This window comes from Mastomys coucha, unplaced genomic scaffold (assembly GCF_008632895.1).
Source record: "Mastomys coucha isolate ucsf_1 unplaced genomic scaffold, UCSF_Mcou_1 pScaffold12, whole genome shotgun sequence".
NCBI lineage: Eukaryota > Metazoa > Chordata > Mammalia > Rodentia > Muridae > Mastomys > Mastomys coucha.
In genome coordinates, this window is record NW_022196894.1 from 33,448,176 (window position 1) to 33,458,408 (window position 10,233).

At 43.8% G+C, this 10,233-nt stretch overlaps 1 protein-coding gene and 1 long non-coding RNA gene across 3 annotated transcripts in view; both read right to left on the reverse strand.

Moving 5' to 3' along the window:
* Slc49a4 (solute carrier family 49 member 4) overlaps positions 1 to 10,233 on the reverse strand; it is a 76,775-nt gene that overhangs the window by 49,486 nt on the left and 17,056 nt on the right. The gene's annotated exons all lie outside the window — the stretch shown is intronic.
* LOC116085865 overlaps positions 9,656 to 10,233 on the reverse strand; it is a 2,598-nt gene continuing 2,020 nt past the window's right edge. The window contains exon 2 of the long non-coding RNA XR_004116742.1: positions 9,656 to 10,226. This is a non-coding gene — a long non-coding RNA (uncharacterized LOC116085865). The remainder of the gene's footprint in view (positions 10,227 to 10,233) is intronic.

Sequence of the window (10,233 nt, forward strand, 5' to 3'; positions counted from 1 at the left end):
AAGCCCTTGACTGTGCTGCTATCTATCTCTCCTCCTGTCAATATACAGCCTCATCACAGCCATGTCAGACCCACAGGTTATACCAACCCACAGCCACCACAGCAGAGGCAGCAGCATATTTCATCCGCAGTGTCCTCCTCATGTATAACATAATGGTCACAGGTTCAGATTGTATGGATACTACTGTGCCCACCACCCTTGTCAAGTCAAAAGTCTTTGCTTCACATTGTGCAGCAGAAACGGGAGGGTTCTTGGGAAAGTCAGTTGGATGGTGTTTTGCTGAGCCAAACATGTGAAAGAATGTCGAGTTAAAGTGGACACAGGTGTGAAGGCAGACTCTTGAAGGAATGTTTCACTGAAGCAGACACAGGAGAGAGGATGTTCTGCTAAAGCAATCATGTGAAAGGACGCGTGATGAAGGATTCTTCGCTAACAACAGGCATGTATTGGTCTGCCTCACATGTGTAGTTGAGCTGCATTTGTCAGGACTCCATAAACAGAAAAATCACTAAAAAAATGTCTGGTAGTGTGCTGCAGTTTGTTGCCACATCCAAGGACTCGGGCTGATTGGATGCACATGCTGAGGCAAGCAAGCACTGTGCTGAGGCAAGAAGGTCATGTTTGGAGGGTATAAGCAGGACTCCATGGAGTGACAGACAGAGCTTGGCTTGCTGCTACACCTAGCTGTACAATGCGTGTGAGTCTCGTGCCTTCACTGATCTTCACTTCTCTGAGAGAGGCACAGCGGAGAACTTCTCCTGGTGTTCCTGCTGGTCGCTCCTCGCTGGCTGTCTCTGCTGGGCGGTGTTACTGCTGTTGCTAGCCTGACTTTACCGAACTGGACTGCTGGTGAACTGTAAAGTGTTTGTGAGTGGATTGAACTGCCGCTGCCTGCTGACCTGTGAACTAAACTACTGACTTCCAGACAACACAGACAGGAGTTACTCCAAAGAACCTTTCTAAACAGGTCCACTTCTACACCCCACGTCCTTTCTTTTTCACTATCTCTGGTGGGTGGTGGGCTAACAGGGAGGTTAAAGCATTTAACAGCCATCATTAACAATAAGGTGTGAAAAAATTAAAGTTACTAACACTGAATTTCTTTTTGGTACTGTTGCTCTTTCTCTTGGTACATTGTGATTTTTCTCTGTGTGTGGAGAGATGGATACATGTGTGCAGTGCATGTGGCAGGAGGATATGTGTGCGCAGTACATGTGGTAGGAGGATACGTGTGTGCAGTGCATGTGGTAGAAGGCACTTTGTGGTGTCTATGCATTTATGCACAGGTGAGGAGGTCAGAAGTCTGTGTTAGGTGTCTTCTTTCTTTCTTTGCTGACTGGCTAGAATGGTTGCCACCATGCTTGGGACATCTGGCTGTCTCTCTGTTTCTTGTCTGATCATCTGGTGAGGTTGGAAATTTTGGGGAGTGGCCCTAACTAAAGTCCATCTCTTGGTCAGTATTTAATATTTAATAAAGCTTGCTTTAAATCTGGCCCCCAATGGTGGAGTTGGTTTTCCTAACGATTCACAGGGTTAACAACAGCACAACCCTCTTGCTCCAGCCCACCCGCCTATTCTGGATGATCAAACAAGAAACACTATGTTGTCTGAGCTGCTATGTTCTGGGATCTATTTGTTAGAACAGGTTAACCTCCTCCCTGATTGAGAAGTTAGTCAAGAAATTGGAAGCTACATTCACAAGGACATGTCATGCTTGGCACTGCCCTGGTGCTTCGACTGCAGGCCAAGGGGCCTGGCAACCTGTAAACTTACAGTAAAGCTGTTACTCACTATAACCAAGAACTGGGTGGGACCATCACAGCACTCCGAGTTTCCGGCCTCTTGCTGATTACTGTGGTTTGGATCTGGATCACAGAGTCTCAGTAGTAAGGCTTGGAAGCTAACCTATGCTACAGCCTTTGGGGGTGGAGCCTCATGGAACAAAGCTTGTCACTTCCTGCCTTGTGGTACAGTTCCCTTACACAAGAACAACAGGGCCAAATAACCATGGAGTAAAACTTCTAAAGCCAAAATAACCCATATCTCCACTTAAGCTGACATTAAAAAAAAATTATTTATTTATTTAGAGTCAAGATTTCTCTGTGTAGCTTCAGCTATCCTGACACTGTAGACTAGGTTGGCCTCATACTCAGAAATCTTCCTGCCTCTGCCTCTGGAGACCTGGCTTTTTTTTCTCCAGGTATTCTATCACAGTGGTAAACCAAAACAGACACACTGATTTCAGGATGTCATCTGGGAGTGATAAAAATCAGAGATGTGCTAGCTGGTTTGCAAGCATTAATATAAGGGACAAAAGCCTGCCAGAGTTTCTTTCCACTCAGAGTCTGCAACATGAACTTTCTATGAGTATCTAGGAAGTGCAGTCTGAGATTGCTCCTAAACCAGAAATGGTGGGAAACAGAAATTGCTTCTAGCATGTCTACACATACAGATCAGGTGAAGGATATAATTTCCTACTCAGGCTGACCTTTTAAGGGCAGTATCAAGGTAGTCCTCATTAAACTGGAGCATAGGGGCTAGAGAGGTGGCTTGTAAGTTAAGAATGTGTACTGCTCTGGCTGCAGAGAACCCAAGTGTTGTGTTCCTAGCACCAAACTGGGCTCACAAGCACCTGCAACTCTAGCTCCAGGGGACTCAATGCTTCTGACCTCTAAGGGCACCTGCACATACTTGTAAAAACCCACAGATAGACACACACATAACACATAGCTTAAAAACAAGGTAAGAGGAAATTCAAGAGGTGTAAAAACCATAACCAGGAGTAAAAACCTTTTGGTGTGGTTGCACTCCTGTGGGAACCTTCTGACAAACAGGTCAGGAGACTAGAAGTGCTTGAGGGATATGCATACTGCCAAGATCTCACAAAACAATCCTACAAAACTTAAGACTGCTCAAGACCTAGAGTAGCCCCCAGGCCCCCAAATCAGCTCCTGGTAGAAAGTAAACTGTGAAGGCTGTGTCACCTGGAAAGGGATGCAGAATTCAAGTACTTCTACACAGCCACTGAGAAGAGTGGATAAAAACAGTCTGAGCTCAAAGGAGCTACAAAACTACCCACCCACACTGCAGGTGTGAAAGCACAGTCACTGGACAAGATATGGGATGTGTTCTGTGCACAGGAGATGAAAAGTGTATTTGAGGACAGAGACGATCGTCTCCTTTCCTTTCCTCTCTCTCTCTCTCCCTCCCTTCCTTCCTTCCTTCCTTCCTTCTTCCTTCCTTCCTTCCTCCCTCCCTCCCTCCCTTCCTTCCTTTCTAGCAGCTTCAAGTTTTAAGATAATTATCAAGGTAGACACATTAAATTGGGGAGTAGGGGCTGTAGATACCTGGCAGCTGAGCTACACTTTGCCCTCTTTTGCAGATGGATGTGCCTAACCACATGATAAGCCTGTACCAATGAGAGGTGAGATAAATGATGCGCACAGTCTCCGCTCATTGCCTAAAGATGCTATGATAGCCTATTCTGGAGCCAGCTCTGGTCGCATGGTCAGGGTGGCCATCGTAGGGGATGCTGGAACTACCCACTTCTCTTAAGTACCTTGCTATCTTTTAGACTGCTGTGGGTCACCTCACAATACTAACATTTGAGAGAAAACTAAACTTTTATCAAGCTGTACTTTTGGTCTCTTTTGTTGCAGAGGCCAGCCTATTCTTTATTAAATCAAAAATTGTTAAGTAAATATTGACTGAATTATCTATTTAAATGATGGAGTATGGAAATCAATACTATTAAATAGGACCATTGTTTCCATTTCCGTGGGCATTTTTTTCATTTTTTTCTTTAATTTTTGAGATCATAATATAATTATACCATTTTTCTCCCTTCAAACCCTTGACTACTTCTTCTTTTTTAATATGCTTTGATGGCTAATCTTGGTTGTCAACTTGGCACACCTGGGAAGAGGGAGTCTCAGCTGAAGAACTGCTTCCATCTGGCCTGTGGGCATGTCAATGGGGCATTTTCTTGACAGCTAATTTGATGCAGGCAGGTTCATCCTCTGTGGTGATGCCATCCCTGGGCAGGTGGCCTGAGCTGTGTGAAAGGCAGTGAGCCATTTCACACCAGTAAGCACTGCTCCTCCACGGCTCTGCTCCCACTTCTGCCCGGTCCCTGCTCTGATTTTTCTCAGTGACAACGGAGTAAGGAAGAAATAACCTTTCCTCTCCTACATTGGTTTTGGGCAGTATTTTAACACAGTTAACATAGAAACAAACCAGGACAAGTGCATAATTTACAAGCTACCTGAAACATTTCCAACACACATTCTCCCATTTTGCATTTTATGATTTATTTTGAAGTATAAGATTCCAGATGTTGATGTCACAATATTAACCTAAGCACTACCCCAACCCTAGCTGCAGGTGGCTGTTTCCCAGTGTGATTCCTTTACTGTTTTTATGCTCAGGAAAACAAACAACCAACTCTTTGGGAACAGGCTTACCAGTTGTTTGACTCTGTCAGGGATGTATTTGATGCATGTGGCAGAGGAAGGAGGCTGCTTTTTTCTAACAATAACCAACTTCAGGGTCAGCAGCTACACTCTGCTTCCTGGAATGATTTAACAAGCACACCCACTTGTGTTTTCACTATGTTATTACCAACAGCTTCTAGCCTATTCTGTTCTTATAATCAATTTGTTGTGGGTAATATAAATTTTACTGTTTCTTTTAATATTAAGGGGAGGTAACTCCTAGATTCTTATTTTGAAGGAAAAAATGGAATGGGCGTTTTCAGCAGCCTTTAAAATATTCTTAAATTTTTATTTTTTTCTTGGGGCAGAATGTGGCCCCAGTGGTAGAGGGCTTGCCTGTAATTACATAAGCTGGGTATGGTGGCGCACTTGCGGGGGAAGTCAACCTCAGCTATACAGGGAACAGGAGGTCAGCCTGGGCTACATTATGAGAGACCCTTCCCAACCTCCCCCAACCAAAAAAGAGAAAAGCTAATTATTTTTGTTTTTTGTTTTTGTCTATGTGTGCACACGTGCCATAGCTCGTGTGTGCAGGTCAGAGGACACCTTGCAATAGTTGGTTCTTTCCTTCTACAGTGTGGGTCTCAGGGATTGAACTCAAGCCATCAATTGTGGCAATGAATACCTTTCCTGCTCAGCCATCTTGCTGGCCCTGAAATATTCTTAGTGGCCCAATTCAAGCTGCTCTGAAAATCTCACCCACATTCATGCCGTGACCCTATACAGGCAGGAGAGGGAGAAAATGAGTGAACAATTACCTGCTAGCTTTGTAGAGTTCTAACCTGGGTGATGGGACTGGAGTATGTGCTTGATGATTCTTTCATCAAAATATGTGTATAATTACCTATATATGTATGATGTTGAAGAAAAAACTTACTATTGCTGTGTGATGTTGGGGGCCTGTGAACTATCTCAGACATCAACATGGCATGAAGAGAAGGACTCAGTGCCAGTGCTCTAATTCACACCTTTCCCTCTATTGAAGACTCACGGTAGCAGCCACCCACTCTCACAGTCGTGAGGCCCACTTCAGTACCACGCAGAAACACTTAAAAACATGATCCTACAGCTTTAAGAATCAAGCAGGGCAACAGAACTATTAATAGAGTCTAAATCTTCAAGATTTATTTTGTTTTTATTATGAGTGCTTTGTCTGCATGTGCCCATGTGTGTGTGCCTGGTGCCCACAGTGGCCAGGCGAGGCCATCAGGTCCCTGAGAACTTGAGTTACAGAATCTTCTGAGCAGGTGTGTGGATGCTGGGAACGAACTCAGGTCCTCTGCAAGAGCAACGGTGCTCTTCAGTCCCTAGAGTCTAAGCAGTATTGACCTGATACTCACTTCTGCGATTCCATCACAGAACGGATTAGTGAAATGCAATTTACTTAACTGCTATTTAAAAGCGAAAGCACCCTGCCCTAGGCAGGTAGTTCTTAAGTCTAAATGACATGAGATTACCTAAGGACCTACGCCTCATCAAAGCTGTTAGCACTGGAGTGGGAACCAAGGATCTACAAGGTTAGTAAGTGGAATTTTTTGTTTTGTTTTGTTTTTTCGAGACAGGGTTTCTCTGTGTCGCCTTGGCTGTCCTGGAACTCACTCTGTAGACCAGGCTGGCCTCGAACTCAGAAATTTGCCTGCCTCTACCTCCCAAGTGCTGGGATTAAAGGCGTGCGCCACCACTGCCTGGCTGGAATTTATTTTTAAAGACACTAATGTAGGGGAACTTTAATTTTATAAATTTATAGAAGAGAATCTTAGTTCTTAAATGTACATATCAAATGATCCACACTTCTACACTAGAGAAACTTTCATATAGCCCTTCCCTGTCTCTCTTTCTCACTCTCATCACTCAGAGTTCATATGCATAAACTGTGGTGCTTGACCAGTCAACTGTGAGTGACAGCTCGCAGGGCATCTCCTGGACAGACACACCCTTATGCTGAACCTCTAACAAGGCTGCTTAATTACACTCCAAAGACCCAAGAGAATGGGATGTTTCTAGTCCAAAGCCAAATTACCTTAGGCCACCTTTAGGCCCCTTCAAGGTCCACTGATTGCCCTCTTCTTTATGTGGTCCAACGTCTTTGGGACCATAATGTAAATTCCTTGGAATGTACAGACTACTAGCTCCCACCAAGCAAAGGGCTAAGGATGCTGTCATGCTGCATCCCAGCAGTGAGACGTCTGTGCACTTCCTACATCATGCTCACATTGATGTATTTGAAAAATATCGTGATTTACTTACAATCTCTTTCCTTGGTACACAGAGGTTGGGATAACCTGAATCTATGGTCCCAACCATGGCCATTCATATCGGCTCCAGAATAAGTTATCTCTTACCTTCTTTAAAGTAAGAATTGTTTCCTCATCGACATTTAGTAAGCACTTTAATTCCTCTTAATTAAAAAAGTCATACATATAGCCCTGGTGTTTTGTTTTATTTTTGTCAACTTGACACAAGCTAGAGTCTTTTTGGAAGAGGAACCTCATTGATAAAATGCCTCCATCAGATTGCCTATAAACTGTCTGTGAGGCATTTCTTGATTAATGACTTATGTGGGAGATGTCAGGCCACTGGGGTTGGTGCCTGGGCAGATGGCCCTGGGTCCTATAAGAAAGCAGGCTAAGCAAGCCGTGGGGAGCAGTCTTCCCACAGGCCTCTGTGTCAGCTCCTGCCTCCAGACTCCTGCCTTGAGTCTCTGCCCTGACTTTCCTCAGCAATGGACTATAAGCTGTAAAATGGAATACATCTTTCCTTCCCAAGTTGATTTTGGTCACAGTGTTTATCACAGCAACAGAAAGCAACCTAAGACATATACACATGTGGTAAAACATTCCCAACAGTAATTAAGAATATAAAACAAGAAATAAATGTTTTCTTCTTGCCAGGCAGTAGGTGGCACATGCCTTTAATCCCAGCACTTGGGAAGCAGAGGCAGGTGGATTTCTGAGTTCAAGGCCAGCCTGGTCTACAGAGTGAGTTCCAGGACAGCCAGGGTTACACAGAGAAACCCTGTCTCAACCCGCCCCCCCAACCCCTCAAAAAATGTTTTCTTCTCTCCAGACCTGGAGTTCCTTGACTCCTTCCCTAGAGTCAACCGGCAGCAATGGCTTCTAGCAAGTTCTTGCTGAAGCTGCCATATATACCTTTGCCACTGGCTTCTAAGTAGAAGCACACTAAACATTACTGTTCTAAACCACACGTCCTTGCTCAGAAGCACATTTCAGAGACAGTCCACACCAGCACCTGCAAAACGTTACCTTTTCCTAGCCACAAACAATCCCACAATCTGCTGCACAGGCTTCTGTGGCTGGCAGCTGGGTGAGCCTAGCCTTCCTCTATCACCAACAAAGCTGCACACACATGGGTGTGCCTGCCACCTGGTACAGCTTTGCAAGTAGGCTAATTTTCTATAAATACACAGAGTAAAGGACACGTACACTTTAATCCAGATATATTGCCCCGACGTCCTGCAAATAGGACATCCTGAGCTGTTCCAACACCAGCAGTGCCAGACAGATATCTAATCACTGTCTTAACGTTTGTTTATCTAACCACGACAGAAAGCTGGCTTCTCTCCCTCAATTCTGCCATTTGCATTTTAATTTCTATTACTGCTTGTCATACCCGCATTCTCTCCTGGATTGCTACTTCTTTACTGACTTAACATAATTACTTCCAACTCAAGAAATGGCCCATTTGTCTTACTTGTTGAACTTTCTACTTTTTAACTTGTCTTTTGACTTTGTTTTACAGTGTGGCTAATCATGAAGACATTTGACGTTTCAGGGTCTGTGTCTTACTTGTCAGACCTTCTGCTCTCTTGGCTTCTTTAAAACAATCATTTTCCTAACAGCATCATGGCTTGTTTTCTATGTTTGGGCCTCTGATACAACAGGAACTTACTAATCCAGGGAGGCAAGGGTCTAGGCTTCTCCTCATTGTTGTTTAGCTTCTAAAAGCCTCTGAGCAAACGGCCTTTTCTCCTACAGCCATTCGAAAGACAACTTGGCCAGCTGTAAGGCATTTCACAATGGAGACTATTTCTAGAAAAACCTATGTTTATCAGAACCACACTCTTCACTCAGCTGTTTGACACGATAGTAAAGAGCTCCTCAATGTTTGCCTTGACCGAGTGACTGAATGGAAAGGTAATAAACACAGCATGTGTTATGGATGATGGCTAAGGACAGAACTCACTCACTGTGACTTTGCCCATAGGAAGTCTAGCCTGTTTGTGGAGTACGATACACAGTACTGCACACATAGTGTAATGTCGCTTGCCACCACAGAACATTTACAGTTCCTTTCGGTTGCTGTTAGACTGGATCATAGGAGAAATTTGTTATGATTCAATATTTGGGCTTTCCCTCTTATCTATGATGCTATCAAGAAAAAGTACCTTTTCCTGACTATTCATCAGGACCTTCAGATAAAAGGCTATTATTATAATATATTAATTAATACATTGGTTGGCTTATTTATTAATAATATGCCCATACCACTCAAAGGTGGACCCCATTAGAAAGCACTCCTCAGGAAGCTGCTATTCACATACCCTGAGAGTCACAGGACTCAAGATTTAGGAAGTCAGGATGGAGGGCACCATTCCAACAAGCTGGGTCAGAACTTAAAAAGCTTGTGGGCCCACAACACACAGATTGCCAAATTCTTGTTTCAGTGATGTTTAAATGAGTTTTGTAGGTCTTTATTACTCCCACAATGTCATACACACTGAAAAGTAGCAATCTCGCACATTTATCAGATAAAACTATAGGTTCTAATTACAGTATCTTCATTTTGACAGCTGCACTGTAACTGCTGCTTGGCATTGCCGTGGGACAGAGCCTCTTACTCCAGGAACCTATTCTTTATAGATGAACACAAGACTGAAAATCACATTTATACCTCCTCCTTAGGAAAGGCTCAGTATCTCCGGGCTCTTTCTCCTTCCTGTCCACCCTTTCTTTATTCACATTTCTTTGTAAGTTCGATTTCTCTGTTTCACTTTCTCTGCCAGAACACAGACCCAACTCTCTATTTCTAGAATCATAACTGGAAGGATGAAGAAGAATGTAGCATTGGGATGTAAGAGCACAGGTGGTCCAGAGCAGAATTAAAACCAAAGGCTGAGTGACATCTTCAGAGTGCCTTGAGGACATTATACTGAGGTTGTATTTTAACACTGTAGGTGCCTTAAAAACAAACAAATCTGCACTGTTTAAAAAATTTAGGCCACATCAAACATAATAAAGACCCAATTCAGGAGGATGGAAGCCGACAGTCTTCTACCAGACCCATGTGACTTTTTCTGGCTTTCTTTTTCAATACAAAACATTTGTAAGTTAAGTTTCCTGAAAAGAAAATATATTTTAAAAATCAGAAAGCAAACATTTGTTTTTAAACTGTAAAGTTCTGTTCTAAATGAAAGCCACCTACCTCGCCTCCTTCGCTATGTCTACCTCTAGCAGAACCACAGGCAGAGGCTCGGCCCCAGCGGCACAACCTCTGACCTCTCCTCTCATCTGCACTCACACAAGCCATCCTTATTATTCCCAGGACTGCTTGCAGCCAGGAGCTCCCTGGATTCCTTCGTCCCCACATCTGCATTCCAGCAAGTTCTCCAAAATACAGAGTTTCAGCGCTTCTTCATGTTATCATTGCTACCACAACACCCAGCGGCCATCTCCCCTGGCTTGTCACTGGTTTCCCAGCGGCTCCCATTGCTACCTCAACA